We start from the raw sequence: 18,653 nt of genomic DNA, 5'->3' as shown, positions 1-18,653 counted from the left end.
ACCCAAGTTCCACAACCACAGAACTGCTCTGTGACGTCCCGCTGGTCTTCTGTGTGGGGTTGGCAATTTTAAAATCTGTCACTTTCCAATTTTTGCCGGTCATTCAGGCGTCAACAGTTTGTCAGTGTAGCTACATGTATTAATATATCTTAAGGTCTGTCACTGAGTCAAGTGGCAAGGCATGCTCTCGATCTCCAAGTTACCATATGTCAGTCCCAAAATAACCTAGTTTGTGTTGATGAGATGTGAAACCCCTTCCCTCTCTTGCTTTTATTGCACATCTGTTACATATATCTGGTGGATTTTTTTACGAGAATTCCCAATTATCGTCAGTTAATTTACCCTGCTCCTCCTCCAAATACCTCCTTATTATTTCAGTAAACTTCCGTTACCTGTATTTTTAAGGGGAGGTAGTTATGAAAGCAGACGTTAATGATTAATTGGAAGCAGAAGTGTTAATGATAAATGAAGCGTAAAGTGAATGGGGTTGTGGCTGAAGTTAGCGGCCATTCATCATTACAACCCGTTAATAAATTAGCTGCTAATATCATTAGTGAGTTCACAAGTCAACAGACATGTGTTATGGTCAGAGTTTGTGGTTAAAATAAAACAGACGCATGCACACACACACACACTCTATAATTAATAACATGTACCTGCATCAACACATACATCGTCTAACGAACTGTAATATATCATCTCTTGTAAGAGCTGTCTGACTGGTCAAATGATTAATAATACACGTTTTTTGTTTCAAACTAGACAATTAACGAATTTAAAGGAGCGGTGTATGTCCAAATGGTTTATCGCCTATGCTTTACATTATACGATCCGTCGTTAAATCAAGTGCAATGGGTTTCGATTCCACACCCATACATGACAAGAAGTAGGGTCAACTGTCTAATCATGGCTAAATCTATTTGTTAAGGTCAGCTCAATTTTTGTCATGGTCGCGGAGTTGTAAATAAGGTTAGGGCACGTGATTGTTGGCGAGATTGTAGGTTAGGGTTAGGGTAAGCATTGGGCTAAGTCCATAGTTAGGGTTAGGGTTGCTATTAGGGCTAGCTCTGTTTACATCTCGTGACCTATGAAGAAAAATAGAGCTGACCTTATCATTTAGCGCTAACCACTTAATCATGTGGGTTTTCTCTGACCTAGTTTGCGTCCAGTGGAATGGACTTAGAACCCCTCTCTCTCTCTCCCTCCCTTTCTTTCTCTCTCCCCCCTCTCTCTCTCTCTCCCTCCCTTTCTTTCTCTTTCCCCCTCCCTTTCTTTCTCTCTCCCCCTCTCTCTCTCTCTCTCTTACTTTCTCTTTCCCCCACTCTCTCTCTCTATCTCTCTCTTATAGGTATACAGGAAGGTGTTAATGGAATTTAAACTGGTTAAAGGGGAAGCAGACTGGCAATGATATAAAATAAATGATGATAGCAGACTGAGTATTACCAGGGGTGTGAAGTCGACATGTGGAACACCTTAAAATACTAATTAGACAAACATCATCATCATTAATTCTTGTAACGAGAAACAGAATTTATAGTTGTGTGTTACCCCCCTCCTCCTTCTCTTCTCCAGGCTTAACGATAAAAACATCTGGTTTCAAGGTCTTCTATACTAAAATACTACAGTAGAATTCTGTAAAAGCTTTCAGATTTAAAACTGGAACAAAAATATTCGCTGGCCATTTAACAAAGTTTACTTGATAAGGCTTGGATGGGGTTTAACGTTTTAGTTTCCATACAGGATAGAGGGGCTGGCAAGGGACGATGTATAGTCATTTGGATGAGATGAAAAACTGAGATCCCATGTACACATTAGCGTGCAAGTAAAAGATCCCTTGGCAGTTGGAATTTGATATAAGAGTAGGCTGTCTGGGGACAATATTCCTCATAGCACACTGTATGGCGTATGCCTGCCTTCATTATCCCAGTCAGAGCTGATCAGTTGGGTGTTAAACCCTTCATTTTATTTTAACCATGTACCAACATTCTATCAGCTAATATACATCAATTAAATTCCACCCGAAATAAATTACAAATCTTTAATAGACCAGATGTGCTGTAAAATATCACGGCAATATACCTCATTAAAATCTAACCCAGCTTCCACGTGATAACCTCCATGCGGAAAAAAACTTGATAAATCAACATGTCATGAAGTTGATTAGAAAGTTTTCACAAATAAAAACATTATTTATCTATGCCATTATTGTCAAATGGTCGTACTTATCAACATTCTCCTGTAATTTATACATCACAAATCTTTCTTTTTCTCGACTTTTGTAGTCAATACATTTTATATAAATATTTAAAATTAAAGCCACTTTTCTCAGTGAGTAATGCACTGGATTTTTTTTACTCAACTTTTTGGTGGCCAATACATTTTAATAAATATTAATAAAATTAGAAGTCGATTTTTTCAGAGAGTAATTATTAAGTGCTGGCTTTTTTTTTGCTTGACTTTTGTAGCCAAGATTTAAAAAAATATCTAAAACTTAGGAGCCACTTTTCTCAGCGAGTAAGATGCTGGCCTTTTTCCTCGACTTTTGTAGCCAATACATTCAATAAATATTTAAAACATAGGCATCGCTTTTCTCGGTGAGTACATGTATATAAGGCGCTGTCTTTTTTTTTCACAACTTTTGTAGCCAATACACTTATATACATATTTTAAAATTAGGGGCCACGATGGCTCAGTGGATAAGGTGCTGGTTCCGCTAATTACCAGAAGGTACCAGGTTCGATCCTGATATAGATTGAGAAAGTACCTCTGGTTGACCTTGTTAGTGATGCAGGTCAGAGAGCCCAACAAGTAATAGTATCTAGTTGTTTGAAGGGGATTAAAAATTGGGGTTTAACGTACACATAAAGGAGGCTTGAAAGTTGGAATCGACGAAGAATTGGTGGTCAGGCTAAAATTTCTGGCATGGGTGTCTTTAATATTCTAGAAAAGTAGGCTGTTAAACCCCACATCATTTCCATTTTAAAACTTATGGCATCACAAACAGATCTTTTAATTAAAACTGTCATATCAAAAACCTGAAATTTGTTTAGTTCCTACATACATGTACATCTATATCTTTATCTGTCTAGTCATTCAGATGGGACAAAAAAACGAGGACATGTGTATACATTGGCGTGCATGTAAAAGATCCCTTGGCAGTTGGAATTCGATATAAGAGTTGGCCATAGTGCCGCTGCCCGGGCAAAATTTCCTTCATAGCATACGGTATAGCATATGCCCCCTTCGTTAGCCAAGTTGGAGCAGAACAGTAGGACATTAAACCCCATTTCATTTCATTTCATTTATCAGGTTTTAAAATTTTACCTGCTTCCATAACCAAATTTATGTCACGGATAACAATTCAACAAACAAATTTTCAGGGTCACATATTTTTTTAATTTACGCTGGGTGTAGACACGACAGAATGTTATTCACGAGTATCAGTTAAATTTAACTTCGTAAATATCAACAGAAAAAAAAAATATACATCTGTTTCAATTTTTCTCGAAATTATTTTCGACATTTTGATCAAATTTCAGCCTTTGATAAAAAGTGGAAAATAAATTGATAAATTGTAACAAATGCAGATAAAAGTGGAAGTCTGGAAACTAGAAACATTTCATGTTCGGTAAAATGACATTTTCTTCCAATTATTATTTAATAATTAGAGGAAAGACGTTATTATATAAATGTGGCGTAATTTAAGCGTTACCACATGCGGTACGTTTATATACGAAGGGCGAGAGGTAGTTATTCCAGAAGAATTGACCGTTTGAAACACGTGCGGAAGTAATACGGAAGGAAAACATGGTAGTTCTAACAAAATAATTTCTACACATGTGAAAACTCGAATTAAATGTTTAACATATGCTATTATTAAAATATCTAGGAAGTTGGGTTTTTTTTCAAAAAAGAAAAACACCTTCCTCTGCGTTTCCTGATAAAAAGCTTACAAATCAAGAATTTGATAATTTGTATTATGTTCTATTTCAGGAATATTGCTTCATTTGTATAAAACTGTCGCACATGTTTTAAAGAGGGTACGGCTCTATTCTTAAAAATCTTCAAAATATACAAAAATAGGTCTAAAAAGCACATATTAATTTAAACATACATTATGCAAGAGCTAAATCTGCCTATTGCAGGTCTTTTTTTTAGGCCTGAAATGTTATTTAAACTATTAATTACATATTTATTAACAAAACAAGATCACAATCAACTCTCGATGGCATCGGATACTCGCAATATTAACTAGATTAGAACAGTTTGCCATTTCAAAATTTAATCTAAAAATGGGAAAGTGAGGCTAAGTCCCAAATATACCAGTGCGCTAATTCCACTATGCACACATCTTGTCAAAACAATAAAAAGTGATAATTTGACTCAGAATGAAGTAATTTGGCTGAAATTTTCAATATTTTCTTTTTTTATCATCTATTTTTGAATTATTATAGCAAGAATGACCAACTCTTTATTAAACTCTTAATTAATGTAGTTTTTTTTATTATTATTTTGTCGGAGAAATAGGCTTTAACATCCACTTGACACTAACCAGGTCATTTCAAGACTAACATATAGTTCAATTTTATTTCAATAATTCACTTGCGCGTAGGAGTCTTTAACAGTGGGAGGAAACCGGAGGACCTGGAGAAAACCCACACGGTTGAACAAGCGACCCTACTTCTTTTTAAATCAATTTAAATCCAAGCTGGTTCGGTGCCCCATGAACACAATATATATATTAACAAGCCAGTGCCACCCATAAGTTTTGGATAAAATATTTTGATGGGCCTCTTGTAAATCTGATTTAATCCCAAATGGAAGATTATCTACTATTGATGTTGAATGTTAAAGGAGCTAAATCGCTAATATTTGGGACCTAGAAATTGACCCAAATCGGTCGCAGCGCATATAATAATGTAATCTGATTGTATATAAACTGATTTACATTCAATTGTTTCCGTTTTGACTCTTAATTTAAAATGGTAAAATGTTTATTTTGTCTTAAATATTGGATATCAGAAGCCTACCTTTTCCTGGTAAGATCACATCATCAATGTTGATTAGAATTGACAATTAATTCGTGTTTTCAACTTGTAAGACTTTGGATGATATTAAGTTAGAGACTTAGCTACTTTAAATAATCAATTTGAGTAGACTGTATTCTACCTAAAATTAAATCATAAAAATTAGAAATTGTCTCAGGAATGCAGATGCTTCTGCCTGTTCTCCAATCCAGTTTCTGTGAGTAAATATTGTTTAAAAAAAACAACATGCAGTGATTTTTATATGAGAAAATAAAAGGTACCGGTACACAGCCTTTCAAACCTAGTTGATTAGATAATACTTCTGACTTTTACCAAAACTTTGATCGTGTAGGATTGGATTAACAGACAGCCAAGGAAGTATTCTAAACTCACCTTAGCACTCAAAAACAACAGTTCATTTAAAATTTCCGTTAATGATAATAAATCCATTCATTTAAAATTTCCGTTAATGATAATAAATCCATCCATTTAAAATTTACGTTAATGATAATAAATCCATCCATTTAAAATTTCTGTTAATGATAATAAATCCATCCATTTAAAATTTACGTTAATGATAATACATGTACCTCCATCCATCTGTCGGACTTGCGAAACTCTTCATTTAAATGTACACCAGCTGATACAACACATACTTGACTAAACTGACTTGTATCAATCTGACAACTAGGGTCAAAGTTGAACCCCTTAAAAACATGACCCCTAATATTTCTTTATTGTGAACACAAAATGGAAGCGACACAGAGCCTCTTAAAAAATCCTTTCCATTGTCGTCTGGTTCAATTTATTTGACTATCTGTGTACGATCTGGATTCTGACAAGCCCTTGTCTCTCACCCCTTTAAACTTTATCCCTGTGAAAAACGACACCCTTTCATTATTAATCTTCTCGACAAATTTCCCTTCTATTAAAAACTCTCTGCTCAATCCTGCACACAAAACAGATTTGAGCAAAATCCACTCAGATAAGGAAATGAATTGAAATGAGATGGGGTTTAATTTACATGTAGGGTCCTTCTTTTTCAGATTACGACTATCTGGTGTTGATTGTGGACTGTCATCAACAGTCATTTATAATTACTGTTAAACAACCAATTTAACTAAGATATTTAAATACATTTCTCCCACTTTTGTTTACTGAGAGAGAGAGAGTGTGAGAGAGAGAGAGAGAGAGAGAGAGAGAGAGAGATGTGGTTTAACATCCACTTGACACAAACTAGGTCATTTTGGGACTAACATATAGTTCAATTTTATTTCAAAAATTCGCTTGCATGTAGGGGTCTTTAGCAGTGGGAGGAAACCGGAGGACCAGGAGAAAAGCCACGAGGTTGGGCAGGCGACCCTACTCCTTGTCACATACAACCGGGGAATCGAAACCATGCCAGTTGACTTAATGACACCCCCTCCCTCCCCGGCACCTTTTTGTTTACAAGAGTTAAAAGGTGTGATTTTAATAATGGTGCATGACTATGTGTTATATAATAATGACCACAGTAACAGAGTCTGTCAACAGCATCCCGATTACATCGACAGCAGTAGAGATCTATCTGTAACCTAACTTCGAGTAACTTTTCCAGCTTGTTAGTGGAGATTTAACAGATTTATTTTAGATAAATTCTGAATTAATACTGAAACCAATAATGTTTTTTGTTTTTTTTTCAATTCTAGTTGGCTTCTTTTTAATTATAGACATTTATTGAAAAAAAAAATTTTTTTTTACAGTATTAAATCTGAAATATTGGAAATAATTGATGATATTGCTGTATTTTCAGCGTCCTATAGTTTCTAAGGGTCAGGGTCTAATGTTCCCTGGGTCCTATATGTTTTAACAGATTTATAGCACATACAAAGAGACCAATGTTATGGTTAAGAGTCCTATAGTCTTATGGTTAAGGTTTAAGGCAAGGAACACCAATAACCTCCCCACCCCACCCTTCCCCATGTATCTCTCCCATAAATAGAATTGAGACTTATTGCTATAGGAAACAAAAAAAATCTGAAATTCTGTTTGATAAAAATCATATTAAAAGTAATATGTGAATAGAAATTTGAATCAATTAAATGTTTTGAACAATGACTGATGTTCATCATTCATCCTGCTGTTTTATACAATAACATAAATTATTAACAGGATGGTTCTACTATAAAACCTTATTGTACTCAGTAACATTACTTGTCTGAAAAAACTACAAGATATTGTAGAACATGAAGAGAACACAATAGGGGGGTGGGGCAGGGGGTGGGGCAGGGGGTGGGGCTTAAGCTATTTACCTGAACATATTCTTTGTCACCTGAATTTTCAGAATGAATCAATCATGAACATTAACTAAAATGAGTTTTCCCAAAGCTGTTTATTTTTGACAATTATACATATACGTTTCTATGATATATGGTTTCTGATGTTTGTGCCCGAGAAAATGAAAATACATTGCTTGAAAAATGGATGGTACATCATATTTGGGTCCACCTGGGATGTCATCAATTCACCATGTACAATTCCAATCTTTATTATAACCATCCAGAGAGAGACACACAGGGAGAGAGAAGGGAGAGAGAGAGAGAGAGAGAGAGAGAGAGAGAGAGAGAGAGTATTTAGGCTCTTCCATGATTTTGTGTCATAAAATTTTTATATTTAAATCATTTGATGTTATTGTACATGACATCTGTTCATACTCGTCAAATTTTTATAAATATTCTATTTGTTCTGAAGCAAATTAATAAATCATTGATTGAAAAAAATTTGCATTCGACCTTTGTGACAAATTATTCGACTCTAAGACGATTTTAACATTTATGTGATGAGGCAAACCTTGTGAAAAGGTCTTGCACCAAATCACCAGCAATTATTATCCAAATACGATTCAAACCATCATTAAAAATTGAAACATTCGCACGCAATATCTAGACATAAAATTTCCTTCTTTGTTTCCGTATTTCGACATTTATGTGACGGCCTGCAGACAGAACATTTGTCCTCGACAGCCGTAGCATTTTCTCTGACAGGTGTGAGAGGATAATACGGCCATTATGCTACGTGCTAAACAATTATTTACTCCCGAACAATCACTCTATTTCACGCATCAACGATTTTCAATATTTCCCAAACACAGAAGAAGTGCAGGGCCATATAAACCCTTTTTATCGTGCTTCAACGACTTACAACAAATCTGTAACCGAGGCAACAAAGGGAAAGTATTTTCACGTTTTTAACCAAGGATTGGAGTTTTTTTTCCTTTGTCGTTCCTTCGTGAACTATTTGCATGAATGTATCTATTTAGAGGGTATGAATGGAGACGCATCGGGGTTCGTTTTCAATTTAATGATTGAGGCGAAAAACGAGAAGGACGACTTATTTAAACTTATTTCTTTAGTTCAATAATGAATTGATCTTGCCTCAGGGGAGAATTTTGCAGAACAGTTGACAGCTTGTTTAAACACTGTGAAATAACTGTTTATATTCACATCTACGCGTACATGTATCTATAAATCAGAATTCCCTTAACATCATTTACGTGTATCGTCAATCAGAATTAAATATATTCTATTCTATCAAGAGTAGAAAGTTATTATTACAGAAACTTTTATTGATCTTTGGTTTGAATAATAGAGAGAGAGAGAAATGGGGTTTAACGTCCACTCGACACAAACTAGGTCATTTCAATAATTCGCTTGCGCGTAGGGGTCTTTAGCGGTGGGAGGAAACCGGAGGACCCGGAGAAAAACCACGATGTTGCACAAGCGACCCTACTCCTTGTCACGTACAACCGGGGATTCGAAACCACACCAGTCAACTCAATGACAGACTTTATGATACAGGGCGCGCACGCTAACCATTATTGAATAATAATAATTTACATGTATTTCATTTGACAGTGCCATTATCATTAGCTTACATTGGTAGAGAAGTTGGAATTTGATATATAAAAGTAGGAGGCCATAGCGCCACTGTCTGGGCAAAATTTCCCTTATACATGTAGCACACTGCATGGTGTATGCCAGTCTTAATTAGCCCAGCCGGAGCAGAACAGTAAAACTTTAAACACAATTTTTCATCCAATCAAATTTAACATAAGTTGTTTCAATGACATTAGTATTGAACTGGAACATACACGTCTCAGTTCTATGCAATACAATTACATGCAACATTTTACTTGGCTAATATTTTTGTAAGAGTGTAAAAATTGGTTTAAATCAAAATTGGTTGTTTTTCTTTTATTAGCGCTTCCTCGCACTTAAATATGACAGGCACATTATTTTCGATATTTTTCTTCTCAAAATACAATCCGCAAACAAAGCAGAAACATTGATCGCTATTTCAACCTCAGTTTTTGTTAAAAGCATCATTTTCTCAGAAGGTCGGTCTCTCGAACTCGATACAAGAAAATAAAAAAAACGTTAATGAGTTTCACTTCTTCTGGCTAAGATAACCATTTATTCTACCAGATCATATTCACAAAAATATCAGCTAAGTGTTTCAACACAATTCACCAAAAAACATGTAAATATGTACGCAGCAGATTTCTCGAGTTTTTCTTCTGGTATGAAACTTTGGTTTTGGTTGTTCTCATCTTCAGTTATTGTACTGAGAAGTTTTATATAAAGTATGAGAGAGACAGAGAAGGAGAGAGAGAGAGAGAGACAGAGAGAGAGACAGAGAGACAGGGAGAGAGACAGAGAGAGAGACAGAGAGAGAGACACAGAGAGAGAGAGAGAGAAGGAGAGAGAGAGACAGACACAGAGAGAGACAGAGAGAGAGACAGAGAGACACACAGAGAGAGAGAGAGAGAGAGAGAGAGAAGGAGAGAGAGAAGGAGAGAGAGACACAGAGAGAGACACAGAGAGAGAGAGAGAGAGAGAGAGAGAGAGGGTTACAGGAGACCTTTGCAGACAATCAGGATGTTAAAACCCATTTCCTTCATTCATTCCTGAGATGTGTTGCTTTCTGGGGGATAATACCTGTTACTTTCTGGGGGATAATTTATTTGTGTAAAGTAGTTCATTCTGTCAAACATTTTTATTTCTGTTATTTTTTAAATATTTATTTAATTTTAGTGGTGGCATGTAAACAATAGAAACCAATGTAAACTTCAAATGGATCAAAAATGTTAAAAGTTCTCAAATGTACACTTTAGCAGGGATTATAAAAAACAATGTACCAAACTTACAACAGGTCGAAACTTTTTAAAGTTTTAAAATGTGGATAAGATTAGATATTGTCTGAACAGCGACTTTAATTGAGAATGATATTTAAACATAAAATTAATGTTTTCACCTGATGTAAGATATAAAACCCAGTCAGGTAAAGAAAGATATTTACTGTAAATACAACAATGGGTCTAAAATCATATATTAATGTAACATGAATGTATAATATAAAGTGATTTATATTCTATTTTTAAAAAAAATATTTTCATTTCTAATCAATAATATTTGGTGAAATTGAACCTTTTTACCTGCTTAGTCCGTTCTATGATTTTTTTATTATCATTTTTAATTTTCATTTATGAATCAGCCATTAATAATTATGCCATTGTCTTGTAGGAAATGTTTTTCTTCGTTCACATGGCACTCGAAACCATACACAACCAATACTGAATTCTAATTGTGTTTTTAATTTTGAATATTATGGAAAATATTGAGTTTGAGGTTTAGTTCCTTTAAATACACCACATGTACCCCTGTAACTAGGATTATTTATAAACCTCTGATTAAACAGACAGGTAAATGTTTTCACCAAGGTGTAAAAATCTTTCGCTCATTTCGCTTATTTTAAAACATAAAATCTGAGACATCAAAATATATTTACAAGATTTTATCTTTTAACTTAGAAACTAAAATCTGGGGAAATCAAAATATTTTTATAAGATTTTATCTTTTAACTTGGCAAATGAAACCACATCAACAAGTAGAAATGAAAATCAACATTGGTTATCCGAGTTACTGCAATATAGACGGACAGATTTTTAACAGATCTGTTTCATTATCAATTAATGTCAACAGAATAACAGAATGTTATTCAACAATTCAACAAATTTATCTGTTATTTGTGTAAAAGATTAGAAACTGAAGTTTTATAATCTGCTTAACATAATGTAAGAATTAGATAAAAAGAGCTGACCGTTATTGCTATAATAGTTTAAAAATAGATAATCAGTAATAAATATATCTAAAATATCATTCAAATTACTTTATTCTCAGCAAAGTCATCACTGTTAGAAGAATAGAATACATGATAAACAAATTTTAGAGACACTTGTTACCAAGAAATTCTTAACCGAAATACAATTTGTAGTCTTGATTTTTATTGCTACCGATAAAAAACAAAGTCTTGATTATCCACTTTCAAATAATATAATTAAATGGTGATTGTGTTTCAATCTGTTCAAAATCACAATCATCAGATGTTCTAGAGAGTTGATCATGTGAATAAATATCTAATTAATAGTGTATATAAGATATGAAGTCAAATGAACGCCCTGCAATAGGCAGATTTAGCTCTTACATAATACATCTTAAATCATCTATGTTTGCTGATACTGATGTAAATTTATCTAGATTTCAGAAAAATTGTTTTAATGGCATTAAGTAATTGATCTGGAAATACCCCAGATACAATCCCTTAAAAGAGTAGCAGGGGCTGGATCATCGACAGGCTGGTCGATCTGTGTAACTGTTGGATCAAATCTGGTTAAAACACAGATCCTATTTCGTTTCGTTTTTTATAGTTCAAAATTTTGTTTTACTTGTCTTTACTACACTAGGATCTGGAAAAGTTGTTATATAACTCACGTTCTTATTGATGTGAGGGGATAGCCAATAAAACGGCCTGTTAAGTCGAGGTTTTGGTGAGAGCTGCACGGAACTGTGTGTAACCCACTAGAAACATCAACTCTGATTGATTAATCAAATGTCTAACATAGGGTTAAAAGCCGCTCGTATAACCTCTGACGCAACCTCCCACTACAACTGGTCAGATTTTCATGTAGTAGAGGACATCGAAAGTATAAGAAAACAAAACGAAATATAGATCTGTATTTTAATCAGATTGTGCTGGATCAAACGATGATGTCGACAGATAGAGTAGGCATTAATAGATATTTAAAAATCACCGCTCAACAGCAGTACAAAAACAGACTTTACGTTGATATAAGAGAAGGTTTATTCATCCTTCATAAGATTTGGGGTTAAAAGACCCTTCATAAAAGTATAAGAACTACATGTGTTAAACCTATATTTGTTAACCATTTAGAAATAACTCACAGTTATAAATGCAACGCTATAGAAATTCGATACATAATAATAATAATAATACAAAATGCATATGTATATATTTGCCTGTGACATCACTTCTGCATATCGTATTAACCAGTCTGATAATTCCAGTAAAAATCATCCTGTTCAACTTTTAGTTTATTGTTTCAGTGAACGACGGACAACTGAATCCATTATTTATTGTTTGTCTTGGCCATTATAACAATATTATAACAAATTTCCATATTCCCTGGGTAATTTACTGCCATCCAAGTTAAACTCTTTATCAGTGATCATCTGTTTCCTACGTTTATTCGAATCTGGGAAAATCTTTCTGTGCAATTTATCATGTTTTATTGTTATTTGTTTAGCAGCCTGATATAATTAAACCTCAATTATTTTTAAAACTCTCACTTTTCTTTCTTTCTCAATTTTTTTTTTATTCAACATGTAAACTAGAAACATTAAAAGGATATTTAAGAAATTTGTCATGGGTTATTATTTTAACAGGGAAGTGGGAGATAATTTTACAGAGGTTTCATACCAGACAATATACAGTTTGTAAAACCACAAAAAAATAACGCAAAACATTAAGAAGGATCAGCAATGTTATTGAAAGATAAACTCATTCCATACCCTACATTGTTCATATATCACAATACATTGTTCTTATATCACAACACATTGTTCTTATATCACAACACATTGTTCTTATATCACAATACATTGTTCATATATCACAATACATTGTTCATATATCACAATACATTGTTCATATTTCACAACACATTGTTCTTATATTACAATACATTGTTCTTATATCACAATACATTGTTCATATATCACAATATATTGTTTATATATCACAATACATTGTTCATATATCACAATACATTGTGCATATACCACAATACATTGTTCATATTTCACAATACATTGTTCATATACCACAATACATTGTTCATATATCACCATACATTGTTCTTATATCACCATACAGTGATCATATATCACAATACATGTATATTGTTTCTTTTTTATGTAGGCCTAATATTACACTGTTTATAAGTAATACATTTTTCACTTGATATATTTGCACTTCAAATTCCTGGCGAGTGTAAATGTTCAACTTGGTTTATGTAAATATACAACCTCCTGGTGTATGTAAATGTACAACCTCCTGGCATGTGTAAATGTACAACCTCCTGCTGTGTGTACATGTACAACTTGTTATATTTTGTGTATTTATATGATAAATTTTACACTGTGTTTAATTGGTTACAATAATTAATAGATAATTTTATTATATCTAAAACAAGTGTAATTAATGAAGTAATGACTTGAACTCGCTAATTAAAGAGAGAATGAAATAAACAGATGATTCATTCTTCAATAATTAAAATTACAAGCTCACAGAATCCATCGCATCTTACTTTATTTAATTACTGCATTACCGTTTTTAAGAATTATTTTATCCGAGGAATATTATTAACACATATTATCTTGACTTCACGCTTCACGATATAATTTTTAATTTCGATAAAGTTGGAATCCTTTGTGTCAATTTTTATGCGTATAATAACACGTTGCTGTCTCGTATTTTATTACCATAATTACATCGTAAGATAATTAGCGCTAATTAAAATGAAATCATTCAACTATGATGATGGCTTCCTGCAGAAGATGCATTATGTCTGAAATTTCAGGAAATATGCTATTCCATCTTTTAATGCGAAAGTCTCTGAAGAAAGGAAGTGAAATGAAAATGAAATAAAATGGGGTTTAACGTCCTACTGTTTTGCTCTGAACTGGACTAATGAAGATGGGCATACGCTATACAGTGTGCTATGAGGAAAATTTTGCCCAGACAGCGGTACTACAGCCTACTCTTATATCGAATTCCAACTGTCAAGGGATCTTTTACTTGCATGCCAATGTGTACACAGGGCCTCGGTTTTTCGTTCCATCCGAACGACTAGACAGTTGTCCTTGTCAGGCTCTCCGTTCAGCATCACTGACAAGGGAGAACCACGCCGGAAAATCTGGATGAACTCTCTCGGCCAATACAGGGATCAAACACCCGACCTCCAGGCTAGCGAGCCAGTGTCTTACCAACTTAGCCACCGTCATCCCCTCTGAAGAAAGAAATACTGTCTAAAAGATCGGTATGGTATATGATGTTATGGGAAGAGAAATTTTAAGTGCATCAATCAACATTGGGCTAGTCATCCTATGTTGTGGATTCTAGCGTCAGATGCGTTTGGCATAAATGGAGGCTCTAATTTAGCCCAATATGATTAATAGGTGTATGTACATGTATGTTAATTATTGTTGATTTATAATGCTCATCAAGAATGATATTTTACACTATATCAAGATGTTTTAGATGTTTCTTGGATTGAGGCAAACAAATAGTGTTCAACGCAAGACACAATTTTGTTCATTAGATTTTGGAGAACTATACTGAGACAGGAAAAGAAATTTTGAAAGTACAACAGAAATGGTTATTTACATGTATGTGAATTTGTTAAAGATATGATAAGTGTTTTTAGGTGTGCTACAGAGAGCAATCATACCCTGTTTTGCACATTAAAACGTGTTATTAATTATTGATAACACATACCCAAATCAACTTATAATCTACTTCAGAAAGCTAACTGGACAGTTTTCTATATCACCCATGACCCAACCAACTAGACAGTTTTCTATATCACCCAACCAACTAGACAGTTTTCTATCTCCCCCAACCAACTAGATAATTTTGTTACAGGTGTTTGCTGTGTCATCTACATTCTGGCTTTAAAATCCTCTACTCATCTTTACCTGGGATGTAACAGTCAATGCTCTCTGACCATCATCACTCAATGCTCTCTGACCACCATCATCATCAACAGATGTAACAGCCAATACTCCCTGACCATCATCAACAATAGATAATAATATCCTATTGATTAACCATTGTATTGTGTGGCCTTACAATAAACCGTGTAATTAATGTATATTCTCTAATAATTTATCAACATTAAATTATTTTATTATCTAACCTTAATTTAAATACATGTACCATTATTAACTATATACATTATTTCAATAAAACCCTTGTACAAAACATAGGGTCAGGAAAAACTGAGGTCTCTAGTACACGATGGAGTGCACATAAAAGATCCCTTGCCCAAGGAAAATTTCGCTGAAAGCACACAGTTCGAGATGCATGATTATCTTCATTATAGCCTGACCGGGTTAGTGTAAAAAAAAGTAGGATGTTAAATCCCATTTCATTTCAATAAGGATTTCAATGAGTGACTGCTATAACTGACAAGTGGTACCAGGTGGTCTGAGAAGAGTAAGAAAAGCTTGCCTTGAAATCAACTTGAAATTCTTATATTTGAACAAATTCTTTACCTACATTTTTTTTTCCGTATATAATTATGAAATTAAAAGCATTAGGAATAAATTTAGATTTATTGTGCGTGCAGGTAGCATGTAGAACTGTTACAAAATATTATCAAAGTACTGCAACTATGTGTATCATGAACAGGGGCGGATTGGGGCCAGGAACCGGCCCGGGCTCCCGCGTCGGAGCGGCCCCTTTTACTCACCGTGGAGCCTGGAAGGGGGGTCCGGGGACTTTCCCCCCGGGAAAAATTAACCCAAATATGCGATTTGGTGGCATATCTGATTATAATCTCTGTCAAATAATATAGCTCATAAATCGATTAATTTAGGTCAAAATAACGAGTTAATAAAAATGTCAAGGAATGTTTAACACCAGCCTCAGGAAATCGTTTCGCACTCATATTCAGCCAACAGACCAGCTATCATCAAATTTTGCTGAGGCCTTAAAATTGAATTTTTTGGGGAGTTACGAACCACCGGCAGACGTTTCTAGCGTATCCCCACAAACAGGGTGCAGGTGACTTAATAGTTATTAAATTTGCGGGCGACAGTGTCAGGTGAATCCGATGAAATTTTCGGATGAAATTCGGAATCCCCATTGCAGGATTCCGAATTCCGGCCCACACCCAGCACACCCGACCCAGAAATTCTATTATACCAGCCCATTCTAGATTCCAATGATGGTGTGGCAGCCCGTTAAAACCACCGGCCACATACAACATGATCATCATCGCTCCATGGTTAAATATCCTCCCCCCCATAATGTTCAGCAGAAAAAGGCTTTTTAGACGAATTGGACAAAATTATTTTTTTCATTTTTTGTCCGACCGGCCAATCCGCCCCTGATCATGAACTATGTCATGTAGAACTGTTACAAAATAAAACAATGTATTTACTTCATATATCATTAATTACAGCATGTAGAACTGTTCAAATACCAAAATAAAACTTCATATATCATTCAATGAGTGACTGATATAACTGACAAGTGATATCAGGTGGTCAGAGAAGTATAAAAGGAACTTGTTGAAACGTAATGCGAAATAAATAAACTTGGTGATTGTCTTCCATGTAAATTGTGTTTTAATATTTTAAAATTGAATTGGCATTTTACACTTGAACAAATTCTTTACCTTAAAAACAATTAGAACCAATTTGGACAGATTTATTATGTCAAGGTAGCATGTATAACTGTTACAAAAATATAATAATGTACTACACCTTAATGTATCATTAACTATAGCATGTAAAACTATAACCAAGTCAGACAAATGTCACTCACTGTAATACAATGTCAATCACATCCCAGTCGATAAACAAACACACCGCTAATAACTAACTACTGGTACCATTCCATTAGTCTTCTAGCACTGATATCAATCAACTTGATATGCACATACACGTCCATTTCATAATTAACACCTAATTAACACACGTGCACAAACATTCCTGTAAATCCTTTATAAAAATAGAACGACAGATCGACCCAAGACGGGCATGTTTGTTGATTTATTCATAAAACTAAAAGGAATCAATAGGCGATGTACGCCCGGGGATCAACAAAATAATACTGAACAACAATATAACAATATTGGAATCAAATTTTGTGCCACAATTGTTCCGAATACAGGTAAATGTATCCCAGAGTTGCGATCGCCAAGTTGATCCTAGACAATTAAGTTGGCTATTTATAACATAATATTTGAGAAATTGAATAGTCCCATCACATTGTCATCATTGTCGGTACAAAGTGTGTTGGCTATCCCGTTTTAGCCTAAACATTTCTGTCATCGTTGATTCGTTTGGAGTTCTTTAACAAGAAACGTTAGTTTTTTAAAAAACCTTAGTCTTAAATGGTTATTTTATTATCGGAAAATTATAATCGAATTAATCAAATGAGATATTGTAAGCCTACTAAAAAATCGGACAATAATTTATAAACCGTCTTAAACTGGACTGTCATAATGCAAATACATGAAAACTACTGAGAAAACACTTTATATAAAAATATTGATATGTGTTCAATTGGCGGTGAGCTGTCATCATCAAAGACTCACACACCTTTCAGTTCTATAGATCAATCACGTGAATATAGGTAAATATTACGTAATACACTTACCTGTAACTGTGGTATACTGGTATAATCCTAGTGGAATATAAATCACGTACCGTTATTCATAGGGTAACAGATTCAGTAGTAACCGTAAACGTGTTAGATCTTTATCTCGCACACTGTTATCTCGTGGACGGCTCGCGCTAAACTACTCTCACACACAGTCAGTTTCATGACTCGGTGTTAATTACTTCATTCGGTTAACTAGTCTGTCTGGTTACCCTAGACTACTACAACTGCAACTCTGTCTATTTACAAGAAATCAATTCATCAATAAGCGACTGGTTAATCGGTAATATTACACGAGTCTCTAATTTTAATGAATATGGTTTTATATTCAAGGGCTATTTTATCTTAGGTGAAATATGAATCTGAATATTTGTAATATTCAGCCTCCGTCAGCCATATATTGGAATTATACAAAATAATTAGATTTTATTCAATGGTCAAAAATCGACTATATTATAAGATTTTGTCATGACAGTAGAGTGTTCTCCCAACATGGGGGCTGGTGGTGGCATATGCCTGGGGGCGACACTTCTTGAGGGACGTAAAATTATTTAACAGCGTACCAGAAATATTCATTTTGTAAAGAATATTCTTTATAAAAAATTGAATTTTTTAAAATGTCTTTTTAAAGTCATAAAAAGTCAACTCAGTGCAGGCACTGAACAAAGTAGTTACAGTATGCAAGGATGGGGCGTTGCTGAAACTTTTGCCCTGGGGCGCCACATAGGCTTGTGAGAGCCCTGCTCCCAACAAGCCAATTCCAATCTGAAACAGGTATCGTTTTAGAATTTCCGACGTGGTTTCCCCTTTTTCGGCGGTTCAAGATGGCGGGCGGGG

General features: G+C 34.4%; 1 protein-coding gene across 1 annotated transcript in view; it reads right to left on the bottom strand.

Moving 5' to 3' along the window:
• LOC126832493 (polypeptide N-acetylgalactosaminyltransferase 1) overlaps positions 1–17,968 on the bottom strand; it is an 84,640-nt gene extending 66,672 nt beyond the window's left edge. The window contains exon 1 of the mRNA XM_056103359.1: positions 17,814–17,968. The gene's annotated coding sequence lies outside the window, so the exon portion shown is untranslated. The remainder of the gene's footprint in view (positions 1–17,813) is intronic.
• Between the last annotated feature and the right edge of the window lie 685 nt (positions 17,969–18,653).

Source organism: Patella vulgata, chromosome 9, assembly GCF_932274485.2.
Source record: "Patella vulgata chromosome 9, xgPatVulg1.2, whole genome shotgun sequence".
In the NCBI taxonomy this organism is placed as follows: domain Eukaryota; kingdom Metazoa; phylum Mollusca; class Gastropoda; family Patellidae; genus Patella; species Patella vulgata.
Note: the sequence above shows the minus strand (reverse complement) of the source record. Positions and strands in the feature narration are given on the sequence as shown.